Genomic DNA, 12,598 nt, shown 5'->3' on the forward strand with positions numbered 1-12,598 from the left:
ATCAGAGCATAGTACCCGTTCTTATCTCTTCTAATATAAGATGTCAACAAGGCTCCAGTTAAAGTGTATTTTAAAAGTAATTTTAATTGGTGTTTAATTACAGAATGCCTGTTCATTGTAAGGAAAGAAGTCCTATAGAAACTATAGAGGGATAATTCCCACTAAAGTTAGCAACGAGACAGGGATGCCCATTTTATCCACTCTTATTCAATATAGTTTTTGAATTCCTAGCTAAAACAATAAGACAAGAGCAAGAAATAAAAGGGACTCGAATAGGGAAGGAAGAAATGAAATTTATCCCTATTTGCAGATGATATGCTCCTAAAGGTAAAAGACACTAAAAACTCCCACTCAAAATCATAATGTTTTTGGCAAAGTAACAGGATACAAAATTAATACAAAGAAATACTAGCCTTTCTATATATCAACATGAACAGACTAAGAAAGAAATCAGGGAAACAATCACACTCAACAATAGCCTCAGAAAATAAAATTCTTAAGAATAAATTTAATAAAGGAAACCAAAGACCTTTTCAATGAAAACTAGAGCTGGTGGAGAGGCTCAAGTGGTAGAGCATCTGTCTAGCAAGTGTGAGGCCTTGAGTTCAAACCCCATTACTGCCAAAAAAAAAATGAATATCAATGAAAACTATAAATCACTGAAGAGAGAAATCAAAGATATCAGAAGATGGGAAGCTCTCCCATGCTCATGGATTGGTAGAATCAACATTGTGAAAACGACTATACTACCAAAAGCAATCTACATGTTCAATGTAATTCCTATCAAAATTCCAATGACATCCTTCACAGAGATAGAAAAATCAATCTTAAAATTCACATGGAAACACAAAAGACCTCGAATTGCCAAAGCAATACTGAGCAAAAAGTCCAACGCTGGAGGTATCACAATTCCCGACTTCAAACTATACTACAGAGTAATAACAATAAAAACAGCATGGTATTGACACAAAATAGACATGAAGACCAATTGATTTTCAACAAAGGAGCCCGAAACATGATGGAGAAAAGTCAGCCCCTTCAACAAATGTTGCTGGGAAAACTGGATATCCACATGTAGAAGGTTGAAGATCCTTGTCTTTCACCCTATACCAAAATCAACTCAAAGTGGATCAAAGATCTTAATATAAGGCCTGAAACTTTGAAACAACTATAGGAAGTATTAGGAAATACACTGGAACATATAGGCTTAGGGAATGACTTCTTAATAGAACTCCAAGGGCTCAGCATTGAAAAGAAAGAATGAACAAATGGGACTGCATCAAACTAAAGAGCTTCTGCACAGAAATTGAAACAGTCACTAGACTCAAGATGGGAGAAAATCTTTGGCAGCTACTCATCCAATAAGGGACCAATATCCAGAATCTACAGGGAACTAAAAAAGCTCAACCCCTAAAGAATTAACAATCCAATGAAGATATGGACACATGTATTAAATAGGGAATTCTCAAAGGAAGAATAGCCAATAAATACAAGAAGAAGTTTTCAACTTTCCTAGTTACAAAAGAAATGCAAATCAAAACTATAGTAAGATTTCATCTCACCCAGTTAGAAAGGCCATATTCAAGGACAATAACAAAAAAACGTTGGCAAAGATGTAGTAAAATAAGAACTCTTATACCCTGTTGGTAGGAATGCAAATTAGTACAAACACTATAGAAAGCAGTATGGAGATTCCTCAAAAAGCTAAAGATAGAACTGCCATATGATCTAGTGATACCTCTCCTGGGCATCTACCCAAAGGAACATAAATCAGGATACAACAGAGACTTGTATACGAATGTTTATTGCAGCACTATTCACAATAACCAAGCTATGGAAACGAGCCAGATGCTCTACAACTGATGAATGGATCAAGAAAATGTGATATATATATGTGTGTGTGTGTGTGTGTGTGTGTGTGTGTGTGTGTGTGTGTGTGTGTGTGTATGTGTGCACACACATAAATGTATGTACATATACATGTGTGTATATATATACATACATGGGGGAGAGAGAGAGTTAGTTTTATTCAGCCGTAAGGAACAATGACATCTGTTTGAAGGTAAATGGATGCAATTGGAAGATATCATGTTAAGTGAAGTAAGCCAGGCTCAGAAACACAAAGGCCACATGTTTTCTCTCATACGTGGCAGACAGATCCAAAAGATAAACATATACACAAAAACAAACATGATCATATAGAAGCTCATATATAGAACATGTTTGTAACAGTAGAACTACTCTATGGAACTTGGGGAAGGAGGGAAAGGAAAAGAGAAAGATAGCACATCAACAATATCAAAATACATTACATCTGTGAAGGCAGAGGATATAAGGATATGTACTGAAAGCTGTTGAAAAGTATGGGGTGGAGGGAAGGGATAAGGGAGAGTAATGGAAGGGTTTGAATGGACCAAAGTAAAGTATACTCACTGTGGGGATACATTGAAAAACCCCTTTGAGAAGGTAACACCCACGCACAGGAAATCAATGTGAGTCAATGCCCTGTATAGCTATCCTTATCTCAACCAGCAAAACCCCTTGTTCCTTCCTATTATTGCTTATACTCTCTCTACAACAAAATTAGAGATAAGGGCAAAATAGTTTCTGCTGGGTATTGAGGGGGGGAGCAGGAGGGGGTGGAGTGGGTGGTAAGGGAGGGGGTGGGGGCAGGGGGGAGAAACAAACCAAGCCTTGTATGCACATATGAATAATAAAAGAAAAATGAAAAAAAAAAAACAGAAAAAAAAAAACCAAAAAAAAACAAAAAAAAAAAAAAAAAAGAAAAACCCCTTTGAACATTGACTTAGAAATTAATAACAAAAGAGAGGACTGTAAAATAAGTACAGTGTGTGTAGGGAGTACTTGTGGGAGGGGGGAGGGTGAAGGAAGGAGATTAAGATGAGAGAATATGGCTGATGGACTCCATATACTTATAAGAAATAGAACAATGAAACCTCTAGCAATTACTTTAAGTGGGGCAGAGAGGGGATCGAAGAGGAGAAATGGAGGGGATGACCTAACCAATATGCAATATAGGCCTATTTGGAATTGTCACAGTGAATCCTCCCTGTACAGTGAATATATCCTAATGAAAAAAAAAGAAAACTGAGAGGGATGAAAATCATCCATGATACCATCACTTGGATATAAACATTATAATGTTCAAATTTTATACACACACATGCATGCACAATCACACACCCACATGACTTTATTTGAACTGAGGCTAAGAAACTTTGTCCTACTTTCTGAGTCCTCACACAGTCTACAAGAGCACTCATTTATCACACCTTTGGACACCCTCATTATTCTTGAATTTTATCTTTTGCTAATTTCTGGGGTGGAAATGGTGCCTCATTTTTTTAATATTCATTTTTTGACTAGTAATAGAGCTAAATTGAGTCATATGTTGATTGTCCATTTGTATTTCTTCTTTTGTGACTTGTCTTTTGTCGATTTTCTGTTAGAGTGCTGATTTTCTCTTGCTTTTTTTTTTGTGTGTGTGTGCATGTCAAAACTGTATTGCAAGTCTTCAAAACAAGGCCCTTGAACTCCGAGATTCAGGCATGCCCCTGGGCTTGGTCTATTGTGCAAGTCTTGGGGACACTGTATATGTGCTTATTTATCCCCCAAAATTGAAGATGACAAAGTAGGACAACTTACTCAACGACATGTGTTGATTGGAATTTTCCTTTGAACTAGGCTGTGACCAGGTGCTTGCCATGATCACAACTTACTGTCTTTCCCCCTATCCCTTCCTTCCAGTTTCTGAAGGTAGAAAATAATCTTCTCTGAAGATACTGGTAACAGTTCCAAAAGATAAAAGCATACGCTTTTGCACTGTGCTTTCAGATATTCTAGGTCTAGTTCAGCTAGCGGGTGAGCTGATTGGTGCGTTCACCCCGATAGCCAGGTGAGCCCATCTCCTTAAGGAAGCCCACTCTATTCTTGGTAGCGTGACAGGCCACAGAGAGATGGAAAGGATGCAAGGATCCGGAGATCTCCTGGAAATGCTTCCCCGGGAAGGCTATTTCATGAATGAGGTCTTCCAGGCAAATGACACCAAACGTCCCCAGGTGCTCTTCAATCACAGTGCTGTCTGTCAGAGGGCCGGTCTTACTCTTAATCTTTGCGCATCCATGTTTCAAGATGTTCTCGGACAGATCAGATTTGGAAATCCCCAGGTCACATAAGGTTCCAATACACGAAGCACTTTTACATTTTGGGGAGCGACTTTGACAAAAACACCACTAAATAATTTCTTCAGAGGAAGTCTTGCACTGGGCCTCTTCACCAGTAAACTGACTCCCTCAATCCTTTGTGATAAGAACTGCCCCTTGCCACCATTCTGCAGCCTGAGCCGCAGCTGGTTTCATCCCTTGCAGAACAAAGCCCACTGTCCCTTATCTCCCACCACCTCCCTTTGCCCGTCCCTAGCCCTTGCTTTCTCCCAAATGCTACTTAAGGCCAGACCCGCCAAGAGAAGAGGGCTGCCAGCCAGCTTGCTTATCAAACTTTTGGATAGAGGTACATCTCGTGAGCCTCCTTTGTGTGCAGTGTGTGGCATTTTCCTAACACTTTGGATGCACAACAAAGGCCAAGGGATGCTCACCAGGCACTGAAGCACGAGGTTTCCCTCCAGATGCCTGGCACCTGCCACATCGCGTTGCTGTCGCCAGGAATCATGTAGGAATGAGTCCAGCCATTTGAACCTGAACTCTTTTCCTTTCCTCTCCTTCTTTTCCAAAAGTGCTTGCTTTGCTTGGATGGCTCTGAGGGCTTGATAAGCCTTCCTCTTTTTCAGGAGATTTTCAGGAACCAATGGGACCTTTTTTCTTTCCTCTCCCTCCGCCATCTTGCCAGTGCTCTGGCTACTGTGCATGTGCCCCTCTTGATTTTATTCAACCATTTGTCATGTTAAGTTGGGAATATTTGTCCCAGTACGTCATCAATCTTCATTTTATTTACAGTATCTTTAAGATCTATCCATCAGTTCTTTTGCAACTCTTCAGTTATTTTATGCTTAAAAATTTCTTCTTTCCAGTGGGATTATAAAATTTTTCTCTTTTTCTTGTGACATATTTATAATTTTATTTTAGAATGTAAATCTTAACATATCTAGACTTGGTGCAAAAAATGAGGGATTAATGCATTCCCTTAAGTGACTAGTCCACTTCTTAAATATCCATTCTATCTCCAGTGGCTTAGATTACATATGCATCATGCATTGACTTTCTGCATATACTTGATTTGATTATTCCTAATCATCTCTTTGTCAATAAAGCATTACTTTTAGGCAAATTTCTAGTAGAAAAAAAATGCTGGAACCCTCTCTTTTCTTTCACATTAACTTACTTTTCAACAGTTTACATATTTTTTCAAAACAAAGCTTGACATCATTTAGTTGAGGTTGAAAATTTTGTCTTTAACGCTTTGTGGCTGTGTTAAGTTTCTGAGTTAATTATGAGTGTTGAAATCTCGATGGTATGAAGATGTCTAATTGGTATGCAATATGTGCTTTCATTTATTCAAATCTTCTTGTGTGTGCTTCAGCTGTGATTTTTGATTGTTTCCACATAGGGCTTGTTGTGAAATAATAGGTCTTTGGTCTCTGTTGCTGGTTCCTGACATAGAGCTCCAAGAAGCTTTAGAATTTGCTGAGTGATAGAGTGGTAGGATCATCTTTTGTTCTAATGAAGTGACTCTCAGTGGGCCCCTAGATAGCTTTAGGGTGGAGTCTGCTCTCCATAAAGACTAAGCCTTGATTAGAAGCTGAGAACTTTCAGCAGTAGTCCATCCTTCGACCTTTAGGGAGATGGTCAGTATTTAACCAACCATGCCTATGTAATGAACCCTCCACTGAAAGCCTTAGGCAATGGGGTTCAGAGAGCTTTTGGGTTGACAGACACACTGAGGTGCTGGGAGGATGGCACACGAGAGAGGGAATGGAATGGAAGCTCCTTGCCAGCTCTCTACCCATGCCCTGCTCTATGCATACTTTCTACTTGGCAGTTCTCAAATCAGGTCATTTATAATAGACCAGTAAATGTAAATTAAATATTTCCCTGAGTTTTGTGAGCAAATTATTGAAGCTGAAGTGGGGTGAGTGGGAACCTCTGACTTAGTACTCAGATGGAGCAGATCTGTGGGTGCTCTGGGGACCTCTGAAGTAAGGGCAATTTTATGGGACTGAGCCCTTGAGCCTCTGGAGGCTGATACTCACACCAGGTGGTGTGTGTCAGAATTGATTGAGCTGGAGGACTCCTAGGGCATTTGCTGTTGCTATTGTGAATAGGCTCTTTCCCCCATTGTAATGTCTAATTTTATTAGTGGCACATAGGATAAATACTCATTTTTGTACACTAATTATATAAAATTACTGGTCTCTGTTATGGCTTAGATATGGGCAAAATTCAGATGTTGGCCAATGTGGTAGCTTTACGGGTGGGGCCTTTGAGAAGTGACTAGGCCATGAAAATGCCTCCCATGTTGATGAGATTAAAACCCTTAGAATAGAGACTTCAAAGGAATAAAAGGCACAAGGCCTTGAGATCAAACCCAGTACCATTAAGAGACAGACACAGAGAGAGAGAGAGAGAGAGCTCACACAGCATTCGACTCCCCCTTACACAGCATTTCATCCCTTTGAGGATGCAGCAACAAGAAATTACTCTGGCATCAGAGAGCATCCCTCACCAAACAACCACACCTGTTGGCACCTTGATCTTGGACTTTCTGGCTTCTGAGACTCTGAGGAAATAGATTTTTGAAACTTCTTTATAAATTACCTAGTGTCACGTATTTTGTTATATCATCATAAACAGACTAAGACAATCTCTGTTCTCAGTTTTAGTATTTTTTTCAACAATGATGTTGGACTTTGAAGGTGGGTATAATGTCATCTGCAAATATTAATGCCATTGCTAACATTCTAAGATTTTTTTCTTGCTTTCTCTCTCTCTCTCTCGCTTTCTTTCTCTCTCTCTTACTCTTTCTTTCTCTTGCTTTAATTCATTCCATCGAAGTTTTTAGATCTAAGCAGATCCCAATTATGGCATTCCAAGGCAATTTCAATCTTATGCTTGGATTCTCCTGGCTCAGGCCATAGTGGTCTACACTGTAGACCACTGTTCAGGAGCAGTTGGGTTCTGTGGTGGATCCTGCTTGGAGGGCAACACTCAGGTTAGTCCAAGTCACCATCACAGCTCAGTGAAGCCAAACTTGAAGCCAGGAAATCTCTGTGTGAATTTTAAGCAAACCAAATAAGAAGGGGGAAGAACAAATAAAAAGGACAGAGTGGGGAAGTTGTGAACAAGGAAGAATGAATACAAGAAGGGAGTAACTGGGTACAGGTGAGTGGAGTCAGAACTGAGAATATGTAAGGTAAGGGTTTGTGAATCCTTCCTTGCATGTGTGCCCGGCATATGTTTTCCTTTTATCTCACCCAGATGACTGGTCTTTAGAGACCTGAGTGTTGGTCTTGAGCAGCAGACACTCTGGAGGCCAAGTTCAAGGCTGCTTGCCCTTGGGATCCCAGCTAATCAGGAAGGGTGGAAAGAGCCTCTTCTGGGTGGTAACAAGCAACACGAGGGGACAATGAAAAGGGCCAGGGGGCCCAATCATGCCAGGAACCTGAGAGAGATGAAGGCAGGAAGAGCCGTGCCCAGACAGTTCAGGAGAGGTGAAAGGGAACAAGAAGGGCAGATCTGTGTTGAGACACTGAACAGAGCACACATCTGGGTGTCCTCAGCAAAGGCTCAGATTCAGGCAGAAAAAATATTTTCTAAGGACCCCCTTGACACTGATTTAGACACTTGCACATCCATCTTAAAAGACTGTGGTGGAAAATCAGTGAACTTTTAGAGACAGACAGACCAGGTTTGGATTCCAGGTCTGTTGTTTGCAAGCTGTGTAATTATGGGCAAGTTTCCCAAGCTCTCTGATCCTTTTGAAGAAAGATTTTGTAAAGAGCGAATTGCATAATAAGTACAAATGTTTCACTGCCTGACATAAAGTATCTGATCCTTTCTATCACCTGTCATCTTCTCCAGCTGTGACGCACTAATTCATATACATCTAGCACCTAGAATCAGACATTTTAACAAAAATTGTACAAATTTTCATGTTTTGTTGAATTGGAAAACATTTCCAGAAACAGGCCAAAGGATATGACTATTTTTATGATCTTTCATATTTATTGTTAAAGTCATTGCTTTTTAAATACCATTTCTGGATTTTTTTTTCCCAAGGGATGTAACTCAAAGACATGAAAGACAGCTTTATTTGTGAAAATGTTCACTTCAGTGTTATTTATAAACTTAATTACACAGTAGGAGAGTAATCACTGAGAGTAGGAATAAGGCAGCATATGGGCAAATAAGCAATTAACGGTCAGGTCATTGATGATACAACTTCTTGATAGATAATTGATCAGCCAATCTGAACAAAGACTATGTAGTAAAATTGAAAAATCTACATGGTCAAATGAAAAGAGAAAGTTTTGAATGGATTCTTAAACAATTGTTAGGATGCTACAATACATATGTATTTGGATACAACTTTAGATAACACATAAAATAAAGCTTCACAAACTGTTCCTGTAAAAGGCCACATGGTACATATTTTGGGCTTTGCAGGCCAAATGGTCTCTGTCAGAACCACTCAACTCTAATGTATAGTGTGAAATCCACCATAGATGATGTGATGGTTAATCTTAATTGTCAACTTGACTGAATTGAGAGACACTTAAGAGATTATAAAGTATACCTCTGGGTGTGTCTGTGAGGGTGTTTCCAGAGCTGTGAGGACTCTGGTTTAACCCACTGATGGGTTTAAAATTTGAATAGGCTATTGGGAGGTCCTGGGACTGTGGAAGGTGGGGCCTAGGTAGAGGAAGTAGATTGCTGAGGGAGTGCCTTGAGTGGTGTATCTTGGCCCTGACCCCTCCCTGTCACTCCTCCTGGCTATGAGGTGAATAGTTTTGCTCTATGACGCCCTTCTGCCATGATGTTCTGCCTCACCACAGCCCAGAAACAATGCAACCAACAAACCAACCATGGACTGTAACCTCTAAAAACATGAGTCAAAATAAATCTTTCCTCCTTTAAACTGCTTTTTTTAGGTATTTGTCACAGCAATGAAAAGTCTAACACAAACAACACATGAATAAATAAATGGACTGTGTTCCAATAAAGCTTTGTTTTCAAAAACATGCTGCTGGTGGGATTTGGCCTTGGGATAGTTTACCAGCCCTGCTTTAAAGTGAAAGCAGTAGGAATAGATAAATACTTTCCTTTCTAAATCTACTTTTGTGAGCTTACTATATAATCATTTACCAATTTAAGAAAAAAGATGAGTATATAATATAAAAGGGAGCAAAAAGCATAACTTGATTTACAGAAGGAATAGAGCTCTACAACATATGAAATGCAATTTTAAGCCCTAAAATATTTAGCGCTTGTGGAAGTTTGGGAGGATTGGCCCCTTATTACAGTAAAATAAGTTGGCACCCCCTTTCTGTTCAGTTAATAATTTTCAGAATTATTGTTTATTGAGAGGTTTGTTAATACCAGCCAACCAGTAATCCCCATTTCTTAAAACCTGTCAATAAATAATAATTTGAACTATGGAAAAAATTCAGTATTATTTAGTAGAGTAAAAATGTATACAACCAAAAATAAATGGATGGAAGTAGAGAACATCATAGTAAGTGAAGTTAACCAGGATCAGAAAGTCAAAGGGCACATGGTTTTCTCTCATATGTGAAATACAGTCCCAGTACAAACACAAACAATATTATGAAAAACAGATCACACTAAGGGGAGGCCACATATGAGAGAGGAAGGGTAAAAGAAGGAAGTTAAGGAGGTGAATAAGGTTGATGCATTTCCTATACCAGAATGAAAATATAATTTTTAAACCTGTTGAAATCACCATAAGAAGGGGACTAAGGGTAGAAAGAAGAAAAATAGAGTGGATGAACAAATTTGGGTTATAATACATGGAACTATCACAAGGAAACTCCCTGTATAGCTCTCTTAAACAAACAAATATGTCATTTTGTTTTTTACAAAAACAAAGAACAGGAGAGCAGAACAGGTCCTGCCTGGGGGGTTGGTACCAGTGGGAGTGGGGAGGGTGTGGGGAGAGGGTGTAGGAGGGTGAATATGGTGCCAATGCTGTGTGCACATGTATGTAAATGCAAAAATGAGACCTGTTGAAAATACTCCAGCCATAGAGGGCGGGGGGATAAAGGAGAATAATGGAGGAGATGAACCAGTTATGATAAATTGTAAGAACTTTTGTAAATGTCACAATGTATTCCCAGGGCAACAATAATAAAAAAGAAAGAGAAAAAAGAAATGTAAATAAGCAAACAACCTAATCGTATGTCAACGATCATGACTTGTGATGGAATGACAGAATATGATTACAAATGTTGGAATGAAGTGTAACATTACAATTGTATTTTCAAGCATGAATAGCCAGAAAACACCTGAAAAAATAAGCAAAGAAGGGTGATTAATTATATTAAATATTAAAGCAGAATGTAAAGCTAGAGTAATTAATGTGGAATATGTGTGTCACTAGACAAGTGGAACAATGGAAAAAGACAGAAGGCTTGGCCATGAATCCCAAAGCTTAAGAGAATTTATTATGTTGTGTAGATGGCCCATTTAATCAGGAGAAAATGTATTTATTGCTTAATAGACAGTGTTGGTGTACCTCAGCCATTTGGAAAGGAAAATTTCATCCCTATTTTATATTTTTTCCCAGATGAATTCCATATCAAAGATTTAAATGAAAAAGCCCTATAAAGGAACTTGAAATTAGAGGGAGTAAAAAATAAACTCAGACAGAGACAGGCATTTTAAATTATGATGCAGAAGCCATAGACGTAACAAAATCATAAATCATAAACAATATGATTAGGATAATACATATTTTTAGTTTTTTGAATCTTACTATATCAGATAGAAAGTTATAAAAAATTTGCTAACACTCTGTGGGAAAGTGTAGGAAAACATGTCCTCCTACATCTGGCCATATCAAAACTTGGCAATATCAAGCTAAATAAAAATTCACATATCCTTTGACTCAGCCAAAGTCCACTTTAAAATATTTATAACTGCATGTTTTAATGAAGTGTACAGAAGGTCATTATATATTTCAATACTGCTTATAATAGCAAGAGATTAGAAATAACAACTTAGAAATCTGTTACTGGGGGCTTATTAAAACATTATGCATATTGCATGTATATACATGAAATGGAAAACTGAAAATTATGCAAGTACATAAAACTACATAAAAATGACAATGCTCTATTCTTATTTATATGGAACTCTCTCAAATTGTCAGGCTAAGTGAAAAGTTATATTGTGTGTATATTTTGCTAAAATTTTATGGAGGAGAAAAACAAAATGTGTACCTAATAAAATGTGAAGACAGTTTCTGGAAGATTAGAAGAGAAACTTGTAAAAAAGATGTAACTGGGCAGGAGAGAAGGCAGGTGGACAGAGGGAAGTGAGATAAACTTGACTGCTGTTACCACCCATCTGAGCTTTTTGAATGCATGATAAAAACAATACCTCTTTCAAACAGATTTTTCATGTAATATTTAATGACAGGAAAATACATTTCTTAGCTACATCTCTTACTTCTCCAATTGGGAGGCGAAGAAGTGTCTAAAACATCATGTCCAAAGCTGAACTCTGGATTCTTCTCCAGCATCTCCATTTTCTCTCAACAGGTCATGGCAACTCCATTACTGTCTAGGACAAAATGCTTGGTATTATCTTTGACTTCTCTCTTTTTCTCATCCCCTCACCCAGCTCCGGCCACACTGACTTGCTTGCTTTCTGGAAAGTGGCAAGCACATTCTAGACTGAGCTTTTCTCATGCCTGCATTGTCAGCCAAGAATGTTTTTCCCCTAGTCTGCCCACTTCTCCCTTTCTTCTTCATGCCTTTGTCCATATTTCACTTCTGTCTGGCACTCTTGACTCACTTTCACTTTGCTTAAAAATAATACAGGGTATTCATCACCTCTTAACTTAATATATAATTTCTTCCTTTTATGTGGTCTGTCTCTGCATTTTACTAAGCTTCAGGAGGGCATTAATTTTGGCCTATTTTGTCCATTGCTATTTCCCCAGTGACAATGTCAGACACATAATAAACCCACAACAATATTTGCTGAAAAAAATGAATGAATGAATATAATGTAAATTTTATAGACTACAAAATGCAATTTTGTAAAAGATGCACATACAATTTTTTTTCTGAAAGATAGTACATTGTAGGCATTTGGAATATTTTTTTCCCCTCCCCATGAAATAATATTCTGCCATTAGTAGCTTGGCCTCTTCTCTTTCCCCAGCTTCCAAGGAAGGAATGTGTCTGCTGGCTCAGAACCTTCCAGGAAGAACTGGGGAATGGGTAGAAAGGAATGATGAATTGCCAGGAGTGGAACAAGTTGAATTAGTTTAATATTGGGAGTGGGAGCAGAGCCTCTTAGAAGAAAAGAGAGGCTTTAAAAAGAGGGAAGACGGCAGAAGGAAGAGAAACACCTCGATGTTGAAGTTCATGGTGGAA

At 38.5% G+C, this 12,598-nt stretch overlaps 1 long non-coding RNA gene and 1 pseudogene across 1 annotated transcript in view; both read right to left on the reverse strand.

The window, feature by feature from the left end:
• Positions 1–12,598, reverse strand: part of LOC141419194 (uncharacterized) — a 79,130-nt gene that overhangs the window by 52,681 nt on the left and 13,851 nt on the right. The window lies entirely within an intron of this gene.
• On the reverse strand, positions 3,757–4,955 carry LOC109701047 (large ribosomal subunit protein uL30-like 1; annotated as a pseudogene).

This window comes from Castor canadensis, chromosome 19 (assembly GCF_047511655.1).
Source record: "Castor canadensis chromosome 19, mCasCan1.hap1v2, whole genome shotgun sequence".
Lineage (NCBI taxonomy): Eukaryota > Metazoa > Chordata > Mammalia > Rodentia > Castoridae > Castor > Castor canadensis.